Source organism: Palaemon carinicauda, chromosome 8, assembly GCF_036898095.1.
Source record: "Palaemon carinicauda isolate YSFRI2023 chromosome 8, ASM3689809v2, whole genome shotgun sequence".
Classification (NCBI taxonomy): domain Eukaryota; kingdom Metazoa; phylum Arthropoda; class Malacostraca; order Decapoda; family Palaemonidae; genus Palaemon; species Palaemon carinicauda.
In genome coordinates this window covers 172,094,492-172,104,491 of record NC_090732.1, presented here as the reverse complement: position 1 = coordinate 172,104,491, position 10,000 = coordinate 172,094,492, and positions in this window count along the sequence as shown.

Here is a 10,000-nt window from a genome sequence, read left to right as displayed (position 1 = left end):
TTTCCTCATCATTTTTAAATTTTACAGCTTCAGGTGTAATTTTCAGTACATGATTAATAAAATATTGCTTAATTATCCATCTGTCCTCTGCTATTAGAAAAAACAGTATTTGTGATCTTACGTAGAGACAATCAAAACACTAGGTTTCCAATATTCTCTGAGAAACAAGAGAGGATGAGGTAAAAGAGGCTTGATCTTGTCCTACGTTTCGAAGTAAATATAAAAAACCTTATTCATCTGCTGTCCGTGACAAAGATAAAATTGTATTTACCTTGTGCAAAGACAGAATTAAAACAATATTTTCCCCAGAGACAGAATTAAAACACAATATTTTTACCGGAGACAGAATTAAAACCACATTTTCCCCAGAGACAATAATAACAATATTTTCCCCAGAGACAATTAAAACAATATTTTCTATGGAGACAGAATAAAAACTATATTTATCCCAGAGACAAAATTAAAACAATATTTTCCCCAGAGACAGAATCAAAACAAAATTTCCCCAGAAACAGAAATAAAACCATATTTTCCCTTAGAAATAATTAGAACAATATATTCCCCCTAGAAAGAATTAAAACCATATTTTCCCCTAGACAGAATTAAAACAATAATTCTCCCTAGACAGACGTAAAACAATATTTTCTCCGGAGACAGAATTAAAAGAACATTTTCCCCAGAGACAGAATTAAAGCAATAGTTTCCACAGGCACGGAAATACAATAATATTTTCCTCAGAGACAGAATTAAAACAATATTTTCCCTAGGGACAGAATAACAATAATTTCCTCCAGACACAATAAAAACAATATTTTCCCCAGACAATTAAGCCAAAATTTTCCCCAGAGACAAAATTAAAACAATCTTTTCTCCAGAGACAAAATAACAACAATATTTTACCCAGAGACAGATTTAACAAAATATTTTCCCGAGACAGAATTGAAACAATTTTATCCCCAGAAGCAGAACAAAAAATATTTTCCCCAGAAGCAGAATAAAAACAATATTTTACACTCAATCAGTATTAAAACAATATTTTCCCAAGAGACAGAATAGAAACCGTATTTTCCCAGGAAACAAAATCAAAACAATATTTTCCCATATTTCCTGAGCAACAAGACAAGAAGAGGGAAAAAAGCCGTGAACTTGTCCATCACTTCGAAGCAAAATAGCAAAAAAAAACAGAAAAAAAAAGTTACAATACAGGTATTGTACGCACTTAAGACAAGACTTAATGCCTTTTTTCACAACCTCCTCTCGCCGGCTTCTCTTTACCCCATCCGAAGCCTGCCCTCCGTGGCTTCGAAGGACCATAATTTTCACCAGAGGACCCCTATTAATAAAACCCACGAGATCCTACTGCAGCAGAAGAGAGAGACCACAAGTCCACAAACCGACGTCAGGTGGGGAGCGAAGGTGAAGCTATAAGGTCGTTTTTCCAAACGACCTTACTGGGACTCTCGACCATCAAGGCAATGGCTTCGATATATGGAGAATAAAGTGTTTATTTTCGATAATATTTAAGAGGGATTTTCAACCATGTGTTCGATAGTGATATATATATATGATTTACTATGTCACTTGACTTAGGAACCTGTGGGTGTTAGTTGAACAGGCTGAAATAGGTCTCTTTTTGTAGTTTATTTATGAAAAATCTATTTTAACGTGAACGTTCTTAAAAAATTTTATTCTCGTTGCTCATTACTTCTCTTTTAGTTTATATATTACCTTATTTCCTTTCCTTACTAGGCTATTTTTCCTCTCTTGTAGTTTATATATTTCCTTATTCCCTTTCCTCACTGGGCTATTTTTCCTCTCTTGTAGTTTATATATTTCCTTATTTCCTTACCTCACTGGGCTATTTTTCCTTGTTGGAGGCCTTGGCCTTATTGCATCCTGCTTTTTTAACTAAGGTTGTAGATTAGCTAGTCGTAATAAAAATAATAATAATAATAATAATAATAATAATATAATAATAATAATAATAATAACTTTAATAATAATAATATTAATAATAAATTAATTAAATGAAATATCATTAATGCAGCTATTTAGTTCCTTGTTTCCTTTCCTCACTGGGCTATTTTTCCTTGTTGGAGACATTGGCTTGGTATCATCCTGCTTTTCCAACTAATAATAATAATAATAATAATAATAATATAAATAATAATGAAAATAATGATAATAAGAATAATAATGGTGAAAATAATAATAATAATAATAATAATAATAACAATAATAATAATAATAATAATAATAATAATAATCTTTTACATAATAAACAAAGGCGCCTGAACCCTGACTCTTACATAACATTTAACACGGAGGAATTGTCACTAATGATATTTAAGCCTAAAGCGAGAAAGCAACATCTTCAAGCATTCTTAAAGCAATCAAAAAATAAACCAATTCGCAAAAATTACGATGGAGTTGAAAAGAATCATTGGGCTGCTTAAACTTCTCCTTTTAAAAATAATAAAGTTAAAAAGAAACTTTATACACCAAAGGTAATAAAGTTAAAAAGAAACTTTATAGATCAAAAAATATTAAGTTAAAAAGATACTTTATATACCAAAAATAATAAAGTTAAAAAGAAACTTTATACACCAAAAATAATAAAGTTAAAATGAAACTTTATGCACCAAAAATAATAAAGTTAAAATGAAACTTTATACACCAGAAATAATAAGGTTAAAATGAAACTTTATACACCAGAAATAATAAGGTTAAAAAGAAACTTTAAACCAAAAAAGCTAAAGTTAAAAAGAAACTTTATATACCAAAAATAAAAATAGTTAAAAAGAAACTTTATACACCAAAAATAATACAGTTAAAAAGAAACTTTATACACCAAAAATAACAAAGTTAGAAAGAAACTTTATACACCAAAAATAATAGTTAAAAAGAAACTTTATACACCAAAAATAATAGTTAAAAAGAAACTTTATACACCAAAAAAAGGTTAAAACGAAACTTTATACACCAAAAATAACAAAGTTGAAAAGAAACTTTATACACCAAACATAATAAAATTATAAAGAAATTTTATACACCAAAAATAATAAAGTTAAAAAGAAACTTTATACACCAAAAATAATAATAGTTAAAAAGAAACTTTATACACCAAAGGTAATAAGTTAAAATGAAACTTTATACACCAAAAATAATAAAGTTAAAAAGAAACCTTATACACCAAAAATAACAAAGTTAAAAAGAAACTTTATACACCAGAAATAATAAAGTTAAAAAGAAACTTTATACACCAGAAATAAGAAAGTTAAAATGAAACTTTATACACAAAAAAAAAAGAGTTAAAAAGAAACTTTATACACCAAAAGTAATAATAGTTAAAAAGAAACTTTATACACCAAAAATAACAAAGTTAAAAAGAAACTTTATACACCCTCTAAAACACCCAGAAGCCGTTTGCCCTAAAAAAGAAAAAAAATAAATAAAATAGGACACAGGTATTGTCTTTCCGAGCTCGATAAATGCACACACTAATCGTTACCGACATTTTCCCGAAGCAACAGATGGACTTTAATTGCTCTATTGGCCACCAGAGGGAAGCGAGGGGACACCACCACCCACATTATCAACAGGTGTTGGTTTTCTGGAAGCCCAGGTTCCCGTAGGCCTAAAAATAAAGAGAGAGGCAACACTTGGTAATGCGTAGGTGGTGAAGGGAGAGGAAGTGTTATACCACCCACAAGTTGTCTATTAGGGCGTCAAAGCGCCCGAAAAGGACCTCAAACATGGGAAGAAGTGACATGTTTAAGTGGTGATGGAAATATGATGCCAGGAGACATAATTTTTTTTTCTGTAATGTATTTGGTGATTATGAATGTTTATGACATATCCATGTCGAAAAGCAATGATGATATTAAGGAAGGTATGTCCAGAATTAATATATGTTGCGATCTCCCCAATATAAAAAAGTACAAGTATTTATTATATATATATATATATATATATATATATATTATATATATATATATATATATATATATATGTATGTATATATATGTGTATATATATATATATATATATATATATATATATGTGTGTATGTATGTATGTATGTGTATATATATATATATATATATATATATATATATATATATATATATATATATATATATATATATAGTTCAAAATTGCAATTTTTTTTCATGTTGAACAAGCTGACATGTCTATTTTTATAATTTATATATGAAAGTTCTGGTTTAACGTTGTTACTGTTATATTTTTATTTCAACTGTTCATTTTTTTTTTCTTGTAGTTAATTTATTTTCTGATTTCCTTTCCTCGTTAGGCTATTTTTTCCTTTTAAAGCCCTTAGGTTTATAGCATTCTGCTTTTCCAACTAGGGTTGCAGCTTAGCAAGTGACAATAATAATAATAATAATAATAATAAATTTCCAGTCAAGCCAAGCGGCACAGCCAGACGTATAACTACTCGGTCTCTCACCGTCTATCGGGTAGGAGGGAAAGGAAGTAGTCATACCCAGTGTGAGAGGAGATACATTGAGAGGTACACTTGGAAACCACAACTGCCGTGTTGTAGTTAGGAAAGGGGGAGAGGGTGGAAGGGTTGAATCTGTGAATATTTAAATATTTAGTCGTATTTTTTGACGGGTCGCGTACACTACCTTTGAATATTACATGACCTTTATGATAGTATGTCTCCAAAGTCTGTTTTGAGGAGAAAATTATATCCTTCACATAATTTTCAAAAACAAATATAAGAAAAAAAATTATGTATATAAAAACCCATCTCGTTACTCGATGTTAAATTAATTGAAATTATAAGTATAAATGTTTCCATATCTTTATATCAACAATATAATTAACGTTAAAATAATTACTTCATTAACACTACCTATATACGGTTCGCCTCATCTACATATCCATTATCAATTTCCACGACTTTCGATGACAAGAATTTTATCCAAAATATTCATTATTCTTTACAAAACTACTATATCTATCAGTCGGACAATATGCCTCTCTCTCTCTCTCTCTCTCTCTCTCTCTCTCTCTCTCTCTCTCAGAAGGAGAGAGAGTTTACCGACCAATAGAGGAAAATGACGACCAATAGAGGAAAATAATAATAATAATAATAATAATAATTATAATAATGAAAATAATAATAATAATAATAATAATAATAATAATAATAATAATAATACTACTACTACTATTCCAAACCTTAAAGAGGTAATTGTTACGCTATGCCTTTAGATAGAAAATACAGTAAGGGACTCTCTCTCTCTCTCTCTCTCTCTCTCTCTCTCTCTCTCTCTCTCTCCAGACCAAAGTTATCCGAACCGAAATGTCCTCTCCTAACAACAGATGGCTGAAGTCTCCTCTGACCTGGAGCTTCTTCTTAGCTACTGTGTCCTCACGGTGCTTGAGAGAGAGAGAGAGAGAGAGAGAGAGAGAGAGAGAGAGAGGGGGGGATGCGTTCGATGCGTAAAGACGTCTACTGGTTTTTCATAACACAGGATTTGTGCGTACATGCGTATGAGAGAGAGAGAGAGAGAGAGAGAGAGAGAGAATGCGTTCGATGCGTAAAGACGTCTACTGGTTTTTCCTACCACAGGATTTGTGCGTACATGCGTATGAGAGAGAGAGAGAGAGAGAGAGAGAGAGAGAGAATGCGTTCGATGCGTAAAGACGTCTACTGGTTTTTCATACCACAGGATTTGTGCGTACATGCGTATGAGAGAGAGAGAGAGAGAGAGAGAGAGAGAGAGAGAGGATGCGTTCGATGCTTTAAGACGTTTACTGGTTTTTCATACCACAGCATTTGTGCGTACATGCGTATGAGAGAGAGAGAGAGAGAGAGAGAGAGAGAGAGAGAGAGAGGATGCGTTCGATGCGTAAAGACGTCTACTGGTTTTTCATAACAGGATTTGTGCGTACATGCGTATGAGAGAGAGAGAGAGAGAGAGAGAGAGAGAGAGAGAGAGAGAGGATGCGTTTCGATGCGTAAAGACGTCTACTGGTTTTCATACCACAGCATTTGTGCGTACATGCGTATGAGAGAGAGAGAGAGAGAGAGAGAGAGAGAGAGAGAGGCGTTCGATGCTTTAAGACGTCTACTGGTTTTTCATACCACAGCATTTGTGCGTACATGCGTATGAGAGAGAGAGAGAGAGAGAGAGAGAGGAGGCGTTCGATGCGTAAGACGTCTACTGGTTTTTTCATAACACAGAATTTGTTTGTGCGTTCGTGCGTATGTGGTCTGGTTTTTCATATCTCTATTTTGACGCCACCTGGCGGCCTTAATCAATTCTCTTGCGTCATACAAAATAATAATAACAAGTGATTAATATATATATATATATATATATTATATATATATATATATGTATATATATATATATATACATATATATATGTATATATATACATATATATGTATATATATATATATTATATATATGTATATATATTATATATATATGTGTATATATATATATATATATACATATATATATATATATATACATATATATATATATATATATATATGTATATACAGTATGTATATATACATATATATATCATCTCCTCCTACTCTTATTATTATTATTATTATTATTATTATTATTTTTACTTGCTAAATTATAACCCTAGTTGGAAAGCAGGATGCTATAAACCCAAAGGCTCCAACAGGGAAAATAGCCCAGTGAGGAACGGGAACAAGAAAAATAAAATATTTTAAGAACAGTAAAAACATTAAAATAAATAATTCCTATATAAACTATAAAAACTTAAACAAAACAAGAGGAAGAGAAACAAGACAGAACAGCAAGCCCGAGTGTACCCTCATGCAAGAGAACTCTACCCAAGACAGTGGAAAACCATGGTACAGAGGCTATGGACGCAAAGGGCATCATTTCCTTACAATGTGTTTCCCTTAGGGCTAAGATATCCAAACTATATTTCATAGATTATTAAATTCATTCTCCATTTCCTGTAACTTCCCAATCTGATTCATGAATCTAACATTCCAATTACCATTTTTTTTTATTTAGCATTTATAAAACGGGAGAGTCTTAGTACCTCGGTATGCCCGGGACTGGGGGGCCATTCTCTCTCTCTCTCTCTCTCTCTCTCTCTCTCTCTCTCTCTTTATATATATATATATATATATAATATATGTATATATATCTTTCCACTCACGCCCAGCGGCATTGTCACACATATACCTACTCGGTCTCTCCTTGTCCATCTGGCAGGGGTGAGAGGAAGTATTCATACCCTGGTGAGAAGGGTTATAGTTAGCAAATGGAAAAGAAGTGAGACGGGTTGAATCTATGTGTGTGCGTGTGTACATATCCATCTAAATATTTACCCATCACTTTGACGGGTCGCGTACACTAACAAGAGGACCCAACACACGCACATTTAGTTCAGTAAAGAGCCCTCTTTAAACCCACTCGAGGGTGAGTGTCTTCTTATCTCGACGTCTTTAGAAACATCGGGGCATTTTTTGATGTTGGCGGAAGATCGCCTTACAGGCTGGGACAATCAGAGATGCAGATGAGATTAAAGATAAGGTCTTATCTTGCGTCAAAGTCGGGGTACTTGAAGGGAGTTCATGCCATAATACTCATAAAAAGTTAGTGATAAAAAGTTGAATTAATTAGAATTATGACATTTTACCGTAGATTAAAATATAAAGGAAAATTACAATTGACTATAGTTAATTGTGTTGATAATTTGTCACAAATATGTTTGAATTATTTAATTGAAATTTGTTCACAAAACATTTAAATATATAAGTAAAATTTAGTTAACGTTATTTAGTTTGAAATATAAATGAAAATGACAATTAATGGTAGTTTATATCGTGTAGATAATTTGTCAAAAATATGTTTTGAATAACATAAATGAAATTTGTTCCACAAATAAAACTAAAAATTAAAATATAATTCAACTAATTTGGAAAAAAAATTATTGAAAGATAAAAATCGGGTAGGTCTATATCGTAAAAAACAAAACAAAAAAATCATAAAAATCAAGATATAATTCTACACATTTGAAAAAAAAACATTTATAGAGATAAAAATATAGCTAGGTCTATAGCATACCAGTAACCTTATAATATACATTAAATAGAATTGAATTTCGTTTGTGCTGTGCCGCCCCCCCCCCCCAAAAAAAAAAAAATCCAAAAATAAAAATATAGTGCTACCCACTATTATTATTATTATTATTATTATTATTTTTGTTGTTGTTGTTGTTATAATTACTTGCTAACCTACAACCCTAGTTGGATAAGCAGGATGCTAGAAGCACAGGGGCACAAACAGGGAAAATAGCCCAGTGAAGAAAGGAAACAAGGGAAACTAAATTATTTTAAGAGCAGTATAAATATTAAAATAAATATTTCCTATATAAACTATAAAATTTTTTTTAACAAAACAAGAGGAAGATAAATTAGATAAAATAGTGTGCCCAAGTGTACCCTCAAGCAAGAAAACTACTTTAGAATTAATAACAGATAAAAAAAAAAATTAAATAGAAGGTAAAAAGCATATTCAAAGTAACACATCAGTGAGGACTTTGATAGTAAACTTTAAATATGAAATATATAGAGGTTTAAAAAAAGGAAAAATAAGACTGAGTTCAAAGCTAGATAGAGAGCAACTCAAATTAAAGGTAATTTTGTGGAAGATTAAAGCCACAAAAACCACATTAATATCGATGATAATGAGTCATATTAAAATAATAATAATAATAATAATAATAATAATAATAATAATATTAATAATAATAATAACAACGATAGTAAAAACAATAATAATAACATAAAAACAACAACAGGATGACTTAAATGAAATAACTATAATAATAATAAAAATAATAATAATAACAATAACAGGATGACTTACTGAAACAACTATAATAATAATAATAATAATAATAATAATAATAATAATAATAATAATAATAATAATAATAATAACAATAATAATAAAAATAAACAGGATAAATCTTAATGTTAACAACCATATTAAGAATCATAACATCAATAAGAACAAAAGTAAAGAAATAAAAACAATAGCATATACAACCATAGTGAAAACGCAGAAAAATAACAGTAAAAATGTCCAACAACTTTCTCTCTCTCTCTCTCTCTCTCTCTCTCTCTCTCTCTCTCTCTCTCTCTCTCTCTCTCTCTCTCTCTTATTTTTTTTTACCAGCGCATTCCTGTTCACCTTTTGACAGTTTAAAAGCATTGTTATGAGCGCACGAAATCTAACAGTTTAGCGTTACATCGAGTACCTGACCCTATCTGGTGAAAGGGTCCAAATATCTCGAGATATGTCTCTTTTTCAATTTTGTTATCTACCTTTCCTCTTATCTATATTGGTGTTTATATCTCGTCCGCTGTCCTAAGATTATATATGTATATATATATATATATATATATATATATATATATATATATATATATGTATATATATATATATATATATACACGTATGTATATACATATATTACATGTATATATATACATATGTATATACTTATACTATATGTATATATATATATATATATATATATATATATATATATATATATATATATGTATATACATATATATTATATATATACATATGTCTATATATATATACATATGTATATACATATACTATATGTATATATACACATATGTATATACATATACTATATGTATATATATATATATATATATATATAGAGAGAGAGAGAGAGAGAGAGAGAGAGAGAGAGAGAGAGAGAGAGAGAGAGAGAGTTTACATAAACAAGCGCACCTGTTTCTCGTCTACTGCAAAAGAAAGGCCTCAGACTTATCAATTCATGTCTGGGATTTCACCGGCTCTCCCCACCACGCAGGTGATGGTGGGATACTTCTGATAGCTCCCAGCAAACCAACTTAGTATGTGTGGCCCTGACTAGTACAGCTTTGTTGATCATGGAAATACTCAAACCTTTTCAC